Source organism: Arvicanthis niloticus, chromosome 15 (assembly GCF_011762505.2).
Source record: "Arvicanthis niloticus isolate mArvNil1 chromosome 15, mArvNil1.pat.X, whole genome shotgun sequence".
NCBI classification, from domain to species: domain Eukaryota; kingdom Metazoa; phylum Chordata; class Mammalia; order Rodentia; family Muridae; genus Arvicanthis; species Arvicanthis niloticus.
In genome coordinates, this window is record NC_047672.1 from 1,647,423 (window position 1) to 1,658,919 (window position 11,497).

The following is an 11,497-nucleotide window of genomic DNA, read 5'->3' on the forward strand; positions in this document are numbered from 1 at the left end:
CCTCTGCACACTGGAGGGGACAAGGCCTTTGCTAATGTCTTGACTGTTGAAATTAAGGAAAAAAAAATCTAGAAGCATAAATCCTTCCCAGGATGTCTGGAGATTAGGGGCTGGAAGTGAATGAAATGGAGGCAAAATTATTGGGCAAAGTTGCTGAAGGAAAGGTCCCTGTTACTTTCAACATTACCAATGGCATCCCTCCAACATTTGGTGGTGAGGCAGAGCCCTCGTGGGGGCAGAAAGCTAAAGAACGGGAGCTGGAACTATGTCAAGTCCCAGTGTTGTGGTAGAAGTTACAGAGTGATGGCAAGAAGCCTTGTTTTGTAGTGCCACCATCCTGATGAGATCAGACAAGAAGGGGAGGCTGAGAGTGAGTGATGTTCCCTCCGTCACGGAAGTTAGCTGTCAGGCCACCAAGTGACTCCGAATGGAAGGACAATAACTAGACGCTCAACACAGATTCCCAGGACTGGGCCTCGTATGACCACCTAATGGATTTCCTCTTGGATCGAGGGGTACACAACACTTTGGAGGATGAGTTAGTAGCGCTCAGCTCAGTCCTAGAACACCAAGAAGTTTTGCCAAGAAACAGTGGAGCCATCAGAGACGAAGCCTGAATTCTAATGCAGTTTTGGCTAGTGAACAAAAGCTACTGTGACATCAGAATCGAGCTTTGAAACGGCCTGACGTGATGGGAGGGAAAAGCAAGTTTAAACTCTCACTGCTCCACCTCCACTTACTGTCCCTTTGAACTTACTTTAAGTCATACAGCCAGGCATGGTGAAGCTAACATCTGAACTTCTCCTGATGCTAAAGCCACTATTTTTTTTTCCTGCCTACTTTAAGTAACTTCTCTTGCAGTGGCAATTTCAAACTTTAAGAGTGAAATCGGTTTCTCTCATTATACCAATCTGTGTGAACACTGTTGTGAGGGGCTATTGATCTAAGAATGACTCAAGCTCCTCTGAGCAAACGAACTTCTAGGACCCCTAGTGGCACTTTTAATTCATGGTTTGAATGGGGAATCTCTGGCTCACACTCCCAGCTTTTCTGCACATGCTAACTCTCCCAACTGGAGACTGATCAACCGAGAGCCACCGTGCCACAGAAGGGAAGGCTGGAACTCCCACACTGAGATGTGGCTTCTTCTCATCCCTCCTAGAGTCCAGAAGAAGCCAGGAGTCTTTGTTCTTGGCACATAGCCATGCCCCCCAATTCCTCATCTTCACAGGTGCTCTCCCTGTGTGTCTGTGTCTCCACCCAGCCATCTTCTTGTAAAGACACTGGTGATACTGGTCATGATGTTCCAGAATGGCCTCTTCTGATTGCAGCTGCGTTATTTCCTTACAGAGTCGCATTCTTGAGTACTGGGCAGGGAACTTGCAGTGCATCTTTTAGGAGACAAAAGTGATCCCATGGCATTTTTCTTCCTTCTGCATCAGTGGGAAATCTTTATAAGAGCAATGGGAGACCATCACATCTGAGCTTCCTAGAAACCTTAGGAAACTGGGAGTGGACACAAGGATGTGGTCTAAAGTGGGAACAAGAGGAGGCTTCCTCGAAGGTGGAGGTAGCTGGGTTCCCGAGTACAGCAACTGCTCTGCTCATGACCATTCGTGACTCCGTCTTCTGCTCCCACAGATCCCTGTTTTCTGGGCAGCCAGGAAGACATGAATGCCTCTGAGTTTGGAGGGCCACTGATCCATGAAAGAGTCTATGTCATGACGTATGTCCTACTTTCTCTGTCCTTGGAAATAGTGTATGTGATTTAGAAGCTAAGAGGAAGGCAAGGACACTGGAGGAGTCAGCATACCAGCAGATGGCCATAGCTTCCCCTCATGCAAATTAGGGGAAGAATCTCCTGTGGGCCTTCAGCATCCTCCACTAAGCCACAGAGATGACTAGACAACAGGAGGTGTCTTCTAGCTCAACACTCTGAAGGTCATAAGTCAGGACAGCACCAGCTTCCTTATCTGTTGAGTGGAGGTGACAGTGCTATTATATGATGTTGTTTAAGATTGAGAAGTAGGTCTGTACTCAGCTTGCAGAGTGATTGCCTAACACACACAGTAGTACATAAAATCAGGCATGGTGGTGCATGCCCGATAGCACCAGCCCTCAGGAAAATCAGAAGTTCAATGTTGTATGTAGCTTTCGCTACCCCACCTAAGCTCCTAAGCTCCAAGAATGGACTGTGCCACCAGCCCCTGCACAGAGAATATTGGATCCATAGATAAAAAACACAGACACACACAGTTGCTCAATTTCAAATTGCCTTATTGGCTCAACTGCTGGGCACCTCCAATCTACCTTGGCCAGCATGCCCTTCCCAGGACTCCCAGCTCAGCACCCTAAATCTGCACTCAATCTCAGTTGCTCAGTCACCTTCAGTCCCAACTCAACACCCCAACCTCTGGCCTGTAGAAGCAGCCTGTGGCTGCTCAGCACAAGATTTCACATGGCTGGTTGGCTCTTCTCCCTCTGAAGCATAGCAAAAACCTTCCCTCTCTCCTGAATCTGCCAGCTTGCCTGTGGGGACCCAGAAGTCCTGCCTATTTCTTCTGCCCTGCAATTGGCCTGTGGCATCTTTACTGATAGATCAAGAACCAATTGGGAAACAGGACCTTAGCATCAAAACCACTCCTACAGTTTAAGACCATCTTTGGCTATGTAGTGAATTGAGGCTATCCTGAACTACATGAGACTTAGGGGGTTTGTTTTGCTTTGCTTTAATGCATGTGAAAATAATCTGCAAAACAGCTATAAAATAGCTGTTCTTGGCTATAGCTGCCCAATAACATGTGCTAGGACACAGCCTGGAAACCCTCAGGCCACTCCTACCAGGAAAACCAGTAATCTAACTGTGGCTCCTCACTTCTCCCTCAGCTCCTCCAAGTCTAACCCCCAAGTCTTACCCCCAGATTTGTAGCAAATCACCTGCTACAACCTCCTCCTCCTCCTCTTCTTCCTCCTCCTCCCTCCTCCCCATCTCTGCCCACACCTCCAGTGGATCATGCAGATCTTCTCCAGCCTTTCTCCTCACTTATCCTGTGATTCTAGCTCCCAACTGCAGTTGGGAACAGTGAGGCAGATACTTGAACTTAAGGTCTTCAATCTCCCTTCTCTCCTCCAAAGCCAGTCCCCAGTTTCAGCCCCAGCTCTGCAGTAGACAACCTGTTGTGTCCTCTTCTTGCTCTCTGCCCTGTCCTCGGGGAACCAAGCAGATCCTAGTGGAACATCTTGCTTTCCTCCCTCCTGTGGACCCTGTCAGTCACCCACCATTGTCCTGGCTCTTCCGCATTCCTAGTGTCAGCTTCCAATACCTAGAAAAACACTCTTCTAGGAGAAAGTGAGGAGCCACAGTTAGAGTACTTGTTTTCCTGGTAGGAGTGGCCTGAGGGTTTCCAGGCTGTGTCCTAGCACATGTTATTGGGCAGCTATAGCCAAGAACAGCTATTTTATAGCTGTTTTGCAGATTATTTTCACATGCATTAAAGCAAAGCAAAACAAAACGGAAACTCCAAGGTCACAGCTATCAGGATCACAGAAGAATTTCCTACCAGAAAAATTTAGTCACCATACTCTCCTAAGAAACAGGGAAGGCAACAGGAGCCAAACAGTGGAACATCCACCCAACAAAGACAAGACCAGATACAAGCACCTAAAATTATAATCTTTCTAAACTCAGATGCCTAAATGCCAACATAAAAACAGTCAATAACAGCCAGGACAATATGTCTCCACTAGGTCCTGAGTATGGCAATATAGCTGAAGCACAAAAAAAGACATTTTTATAGCTTTATGGATATAATAGACATTCTTAAAGAGGAAATGAATAAATTCCTTAAAGAAATCAATGAAAACTCAAACAAACAGTGGAAGAAAATGAATAGAACAGCTCAAGACCTGAAAGTAGAAATAGAATCAATAAAAAAGACCCAAGCTGAGGAAAATCTGGAAATGAAAAACTTAGAAGCTCAAACAGGAACCTGAGAGGCAAGTGTCACCAACAGAATACAAAAGATAAAAAAGAGAATCTCAGGCTCTGAAGACACCATAAAAGAAATATGTATGTTAAAGAAGATATTAAATCTAAAAAACAAACAAAAAGAAAAACAATCCAGCCTGGCACAAAACATCCGTGAAATATAGAACACTATGAAAAGACCAATTCTAAAGAGAACAGAAAGAAATACAGGAAGCAGCAGCCGAAGCAACAACAACAACAACAACAACAACAACCCAGGTCAAAGGCACAGAAAATATTTTCATCAAAATCATAGAAAAAAATAAATAAGGAGATGCCTATAGAGGTACAAGATGCTTACAGAACATCAAATAAACTAGACTAGAAAAGAAAATTCTTTCAGCATATAATAAGCAAAACACTAAACATACAGAACAAAGAATATTAAAAGCTTCAAGGGAAAAGACCAAGAAACATATAAAGGCAGACATATTAGAATAGCATCTGAGTTTTCAGTGCAGACACTAAAAGCCAGATGGGCCTGGACAGATGTTCTACAGAATCCAAAAGACCAGGAATGACAGTGTAGACTACTATACCCAGCAAAATATTCAATCACAATAGAGGAGAAATAAGACATTCTATGATAAAACCAAATTTAAGCAAAATTTATCTACAAATCTAGCCTTCAGTAGGTGCTAGAAGAAAAATTCTAACCAATAGAACTAGCCATACCCAAGAAAACACAAGAAATAAGTAATTCCAGACCAGCAAATCAAAAGAACACACACAGAGACACACACACACACTCATTCACACACAAATACACAGACACACACATGTATACACACACAGACACACACACTCACATACTCACACACAGACACACACACAATGCACATACACACAGACACACAGAGAGACACACACATGCACACACATGCACATACACACATGCACATACACACATGCACACACACATGTACATACACACACATTCACTCACACACAGACACACACACATACACACAGACACACATTCACATACATACAGACACACACGCATGCACACACACACACGCAGACACATACACAGATACACACAGACACATACATAGAGACACACACACCACTACTACAACCAGTAGCAGCTCAACAACAACAAAATAACAACAATCAACAAACACTGCTCACTTCTATCTTTCAACATCAATAGTCTCAATTCCCCCAATAAAAAGACATATACTAACAGAATGAATGCAAAAAATAAAAAACCAGTATTCATCTTTCTGCTGAATCCAGTAAATACACATTAATATCATGGACATACATAACCTCAGGATAAAAAAAAAATATGGAAAAGGATATTCCAAGCATACCTAAGACACAAGCTGATACAACTATTTTAATATCTGACAAAATAGACTTCATATCAAAACTAATCAGAAGGGATAGGGAAGAACAGTACTTAACTCTTTAAATGAAGAATCCACCAAGAGGACATTGCTGTTCTTAATATCTATGCACCAAACACAGGGACATTCAAGGTCGTAAGAGACACATTACTGCAGCCAAAGTCACATGTTGTCCTGCATGTGCAACAGTGGGAGATTTCAATACCTAACTGTATGAATGAAAAGTCATCCAGACAAAAACTAACCAGTTAGCTGGCGCTAACAGACACTGTGAACCAAATGGACCTAATAGGTATTTAAAGAGCATTTCACACTAAAACAGAAGTATATACCTTCACAGCACCTCATGGAACTTGTTTGGAAACTGACCACATACTTCAGACACAAAGCAAATATCAACAGATACAAGAGAATTGAAATAATACTCTGCATCCTATCTGACCCCCATGGATTAAAGCTTACAAATAACAGAAGGCTTACAAACTCATGGAAACTGAACAACTCAACGGAAAATGTGTCAAGAGAGAAATAAAAAACTTTCTAGAATTGAGTGAAAATTACAATACAACATACCCAAACTTACGTTATACAATGAAGGCAGTTTTAAGAGGCAAGTTCACTTAGTGCCTACATGTAAAACATTGGAGACAGCTCATATTAGTAACTTAACAGCATACCTGAAAGCTCTAGAACAACAACAAAAAAAAAGAAATAACATCCAAAAAGAGCAAATGGCAAGAAATAATCAAATTCAGGGCTTAGATTAATATAGTGGGAACAAACAAACAAAAATGATACAAAGAATCAATGAAACAGAGTTGGGTTTTTTTTTTTTAAATTAGTAAAATTGACAAACTCTTATTCAAATTAACCAGAAGGCAGAGAGAGACTATCCAAATTAACAACATTAGAGAGTTTGAAAAGTTTTTATAACATCAGACACTGAGGAAATTCAGAGAATCATAAGGACATACTTAAAGCCATACTTTAAAACCCCACCAAACTGAAAGTCTAAAAGAAGTTGGTAATTATCTCTATATCTACCGCTTACCAAAGACAAGATTATATAAACAATTTAAACAGACCTATAACCCCTGGTGAAATAGAAGTAGTCATTAAGTTTCATAACCAAAAGAAGAGCCCAAGTCCAGATGGTTTTAGTACAGATTTCTCCCAGACTTTCTACAAAATAGAAAATAGAACATTGTCTCATTTATTTTGTGAGGCCACAACTACCCTAATATCCAAATCACATAAAAACCTAACAAAGAGAATTACATACCCAAATCCCTTATGAACACAGATGTAAAAATACTCAATAAAATAGCTGCAAACCTGTGGGGAGCTGACAGAAGGCGGCTATCATCCTTGCAGCCATCTTGAGCCATATACCCTGACAAGAGACTTGTTTACAATAGCCTACAACAGCTGAGCACACTCTGATAACATCTTATTTTAGATACCCAGGATTTTCCCTTGGGCGTGTGAGACTTAAAGGTGTGTGACTTAAAGGTGTAACTTAGAGATCATATTTAGAGACAAGGCCTAAGGGCATGACTTAAAGGCATGACTTAAAGGCGTGGCTTAGAAGTGAGACATATGCCAGGCGGTGGTGGCGTACGCCTTTAATCCCAGCACTTGGGAGGCAGAGGCAGGCAGATTTCTGAGTTCAAGGCCAGCCTGGTCTACAGAGTGAGTTCCAGGACAGCCAGGGCTACACAGAGAAACCATGTCTCGAAAAAAACAAACAACAACAAAAAAACAACAACAAGAAGTGAGACATATAAAAGGCGAGAGGCAGACAGAAGAAATTATAATTAGGTGTTAGGCACTTGGCACTTGGAGGAAGAACTTGGAATTAGACATTAGGCACTTAGCACTTGGAAGAAGTAACTTGGAACTTGGAGGCACTAGGGACTAGGAACTAGGGACTAGGAACTCAAGACTTGGGACTTGGGCTAGGAAGAGAGACTGAAGAATAAACGGGATTAAATCACACTCTGTCTGGTCTCCATTCTTTGAGTCCGTCCTCACTCTCTCTTTCTTGCTGAACCCTGACCTGCGGACCAGAGCAGCTTGGAGCAGTACGAGCCGGAACAATTTAGCCCCCAAGGCTTTTGGCAGTGCTGGTTCCAACATTGACAGAGCAGTCCATGACATTTTGGCCCCCAAACATGGGGCAGCTTGGGCCCGCAACACAAACCAAATCTTCAAAATGATATCTATCATGATCAAGTAGACTTGATATATGCTAAAATCTCAAAAATGGATATTAAGAAAACAACTCAATTAAAATGGGGTACAGAGCTAAAGAAAGAATTCTTAAAAGAGGAAACTTAAATGACTGAGAAACACTTAAAGAAATGTTCAGCATCCTTAGTCATCAGAGAAATGCAAACCAAAACTACTTTGAAATTTCATCTTACACCCATCAGAATGGCCAAGATCAATTAAACATTTCATGATGGTAAGGATGTAGTGTAAGGGTCCTGGAACTTTTATTTGTCAGATGTAGTTATTGTCTTGGAAGCTTCCTGCTAAATAATCTCACCCTTTCTAGTCCTTTCTGAACTCTGACTAGTTAGTTCAACTCAGCTATCCTGACACAAACACCTCTCTAAGCTGATTGATTAAAGAGGGTTACCGCTTCTCTCTGGCTTCTTACTGAATTGCTCTGCTTGGCCTCAAACTAACTCTGGCAATCTGTTCTAATTGCCTGGTTCTCCGTTCTCTAGCTTATTCTGTCTTTACCTGCAACTTGTCTCTGTAAAACTGTCCCCCCCTCTCCCTTTCCCTCGTCTCTTCCCTTTTCCCCTTCTCCTCCTCTCCATCTCTGTGCTGCTTGCTTTGCTTTCCTCTTTTCTGTCTGTTCTCCTGAGAGTTGAGCATATACTATCCCTGACTCATTCTGTCACATCTTTTTGTGATTCATCACTTTGTCTGCCCCCTCAATTAGATGTCACTTTCAAACATGGCAGCTTCCTTCTACAAACTAACTTCACCTTCATTGTTTGGGATTAAACGTGTGTACTAAGAGCATGTAGCATCTAGCTGGATCACATAGACCTAGAAGATCTTTGGATGTGATCCTTTATCATGGTAGCTATGTTGTTGGATTAAAATTCCTGTGCAGCTTCACTCACCCATTGCTAATGAGTGTGCAAACTTATATGGCCAACTATGGAAATTAGTGTGCAGGTTCCTCAGGAAGATGGGAATTAATTTACCAGAAGATCCAGCTATACCACCATTGTTGGGCAAACACCTAAGGGATGTTTCACCTACTAGACACTTATACAACCATAGTCATTGTTTCTCTATTCATAATAGTCAGACATTGGAAACAACTCAGATGTCCCTCAACAGATGAATGGATAAAGAAAATGTGGTATATTTATACAATGGAGTATTACTTAGCCCCTCCCACCCCACACACAAAAAGATGAAATCATGAAATTTACAGGTGGATGAATGGAACTAGAAAAAAATATCCTGAGTGAAGTAACCCAGACCCAGAAAGATAAATATGGTATATAAGATATATGTCTGTGTGTGTGTGTGTATTAGCTGTTAAGTCAATGTTAACAATCCATAGAACCACAGAGCTTAGTAGAAGGTAATGGGGACAGTATAGATACCCTTAGAAAAGGAAAATAGAATAGATAATTATGGAAGGATGGGGAAAGGGTCTGGAATGGTAGAATCAGGTGGATGGAGGGAAGAAAGGACAAGGGAGAGAACACAGGGACAGAAAACTAAAATTAACTATTTGAGGGGTAGTATAGAAAGCTAATACAGAAGAAGCTTCCTAAAATATATAAATATACGGGGGATGATCTAAACAAAAATGCCAAATAAGTTGGGGATACAGTGCCAGCTGGCCATCTCTTTTCACCAAATAAAGTTTCCAGTACAGGGGTTGGTTTACATCTAATTGAGATGTTGTCCAAAGAGGTCCTATGGGAATGCCCAAACAACCTAGGCTGTTGCCAAGACTACAGGCTGCTCTCCACAAACTGACAGCAAGGCCCCTATGCTGAAGACAGCGTGTACACAGCTCAATGAACATGAAGATGTTAAGCTGGTGCCTACAGAGAGCCCTCACCAGACCAACCAAAGGAGAGATGCTTACACCAAGCCGGCTACAAAACCTTTCATCTACAATGCTGTCAAGATATGTTAATGTAATGGTGGCACAAAGCTGTGGGAGTAACCAAACAGTATCAGATTTGACTTACGTGCCCCTCCACAAGCTGGAACTTATACACAACACTGCTCTTGGGCAACCAAGAACCTGAGACTAAACAGCCTAGGGACCTAGAGTAAGACCAAACACTACTGTAGCAATAAAATTATTCCTAAAGAAGTTCTCCTATACTCATAGATCAATGCCTTGCTCGTCAGTCATCAAACAGGCTTCCTCCTGCAACAGATACCCATGGCCAGACCTTGGAACACTCAAACCTGAAAGGCATGTCTCCATCAAACCCTTCACCTCAAGGTTCAGGGAACCCTGTGGGAAAGGAGTCAGAAAGAGTGTAAGAACCAGCAGGGATGAAAGATACTATGAAAGCAAGGCCTACTAAATAAATTGAAACCCCTTTGGCAAACTTCTGTCTCCAAAAATATTTGTGTTATGATTTATAATAGTAGCAAAATTACACTTATGATGAAATAAGAAAAATAATTTCATGGCTGGGGTCATCACAACATGAGGAACTATATTACAGGGTCATAACATTAGGAAGGTTGAGAACCACTGCTCTAAATCAACATGATCAATGAACTTAGAGAGACTGAAGCAGCATGTACAGAGCCTGCACATGTCTATACCAGATGGGGTCCTAGAACTCAAAGGAGAAGTAGACACCCCCATCCCTAACCCAGAAGCAATCTCCAATTGATAACCCCTTACAAATGAATAATGTGAGGGAAAAATCCATTTTTCAATAAAAGGTAAATATATACATACACATACATATACATAGTAACAATTTTTAAAAGCTGGCAGCCCTTGCTCGGGAAAGCTCCGTCCAGTGGCTCAGGGACACAAGAAGAAGGACTGTGACCTTTATTTGCGGGGCAGAAAGACAGACGCTGGTTTTGTCCACCTGCAACCCTCCATAAGGGCATTTCCTTCTTTAGTCCCTTTCCCTCTTGGACTTGCCTTCCTGGGATTCCCTCTTATGACAACAAGACTCTTCTAATACACATGTGCTTAGCAGACTGGCCCAGCCCAGGCCTTGTTGACCTACCCAAAAGGCTCAGCACACAGGAGTCTATCCGGTGATAATGTGCCATTACATTCTTCATGCCTTCAGGACATATTGACATCTTGACGCTGTTGGAGTCCATGCTCCCAGATGTCCCTTACCCATGGTGCTCAGCTATGAATCTGCCTTCTTACCTGCTGTGACACAAGCCCCCTCCCCTGGGGAAGCATAGTTATTTCTTCTGTGATCTTCCTTGGCATGTGTCTAGCCTAGAGGCTTCAGTGAGAGTGAGGGTGCTGAGGAACAGCTACAGTCAGACCTGGATGTGAAGCTGGGGTGGTTGTGTGGGAGTCACAGTGCTGTAGACACTAGTGCTGGCTCAGTACAGGTCATATGCTGGCATATCAAATAGAGCATCAGCAAGATGTAAGATCACTGCCTGTGAGTAAGAGCTTGCTAAAGAGGCATGACTCCTCATCAGATGTGAGACACAGGGCCACTGGCCCTAGGGAACACATCTTAATGTCAAAGTTGTTAAAATACTGAAGGGAGCCTGTCTTAGGATTGGTGGCATACAAGTTACTTACTGCGTCACCATCTGAAGAACTATAGTGTGGTGTCACTGGAGAGGAAACACATAATAGCCACTGGGAAGAATAGCCTCTGCTGGACTATGGAAGAAACAGTGGCTCTTCCGGTATGTTAAGAGTTAAGATTGGATCTTGACATGCAGACTGGAGCAATGTCACTCATGTAGATTGGATGAGGGTCACTGAGAAGATCGAAGGACAAGCACAGGAAAGGTGGTGAGGAAAAGATGGGTGTGCGTCTAAAAGGGTGGGTAGGAAATGACAGGGCAGGAGAGGGCATCTCGTCACCTCTAGGGCATTTGGATTGCATTC

General features: G+C 42.5%; 1 pseudogene; it reads left to right on the top strand.

The window, feature by feature from the left end:
* On the top strand, positions 1 to 2,706 carry LOC117720942 (complement component 1 Q subcomponent-binding protein, mitochondrial pseudogene; annotated as a pseudogene).
* Positions 2,707 to 11,497: the final 8,791 nt, after the last annotated feature.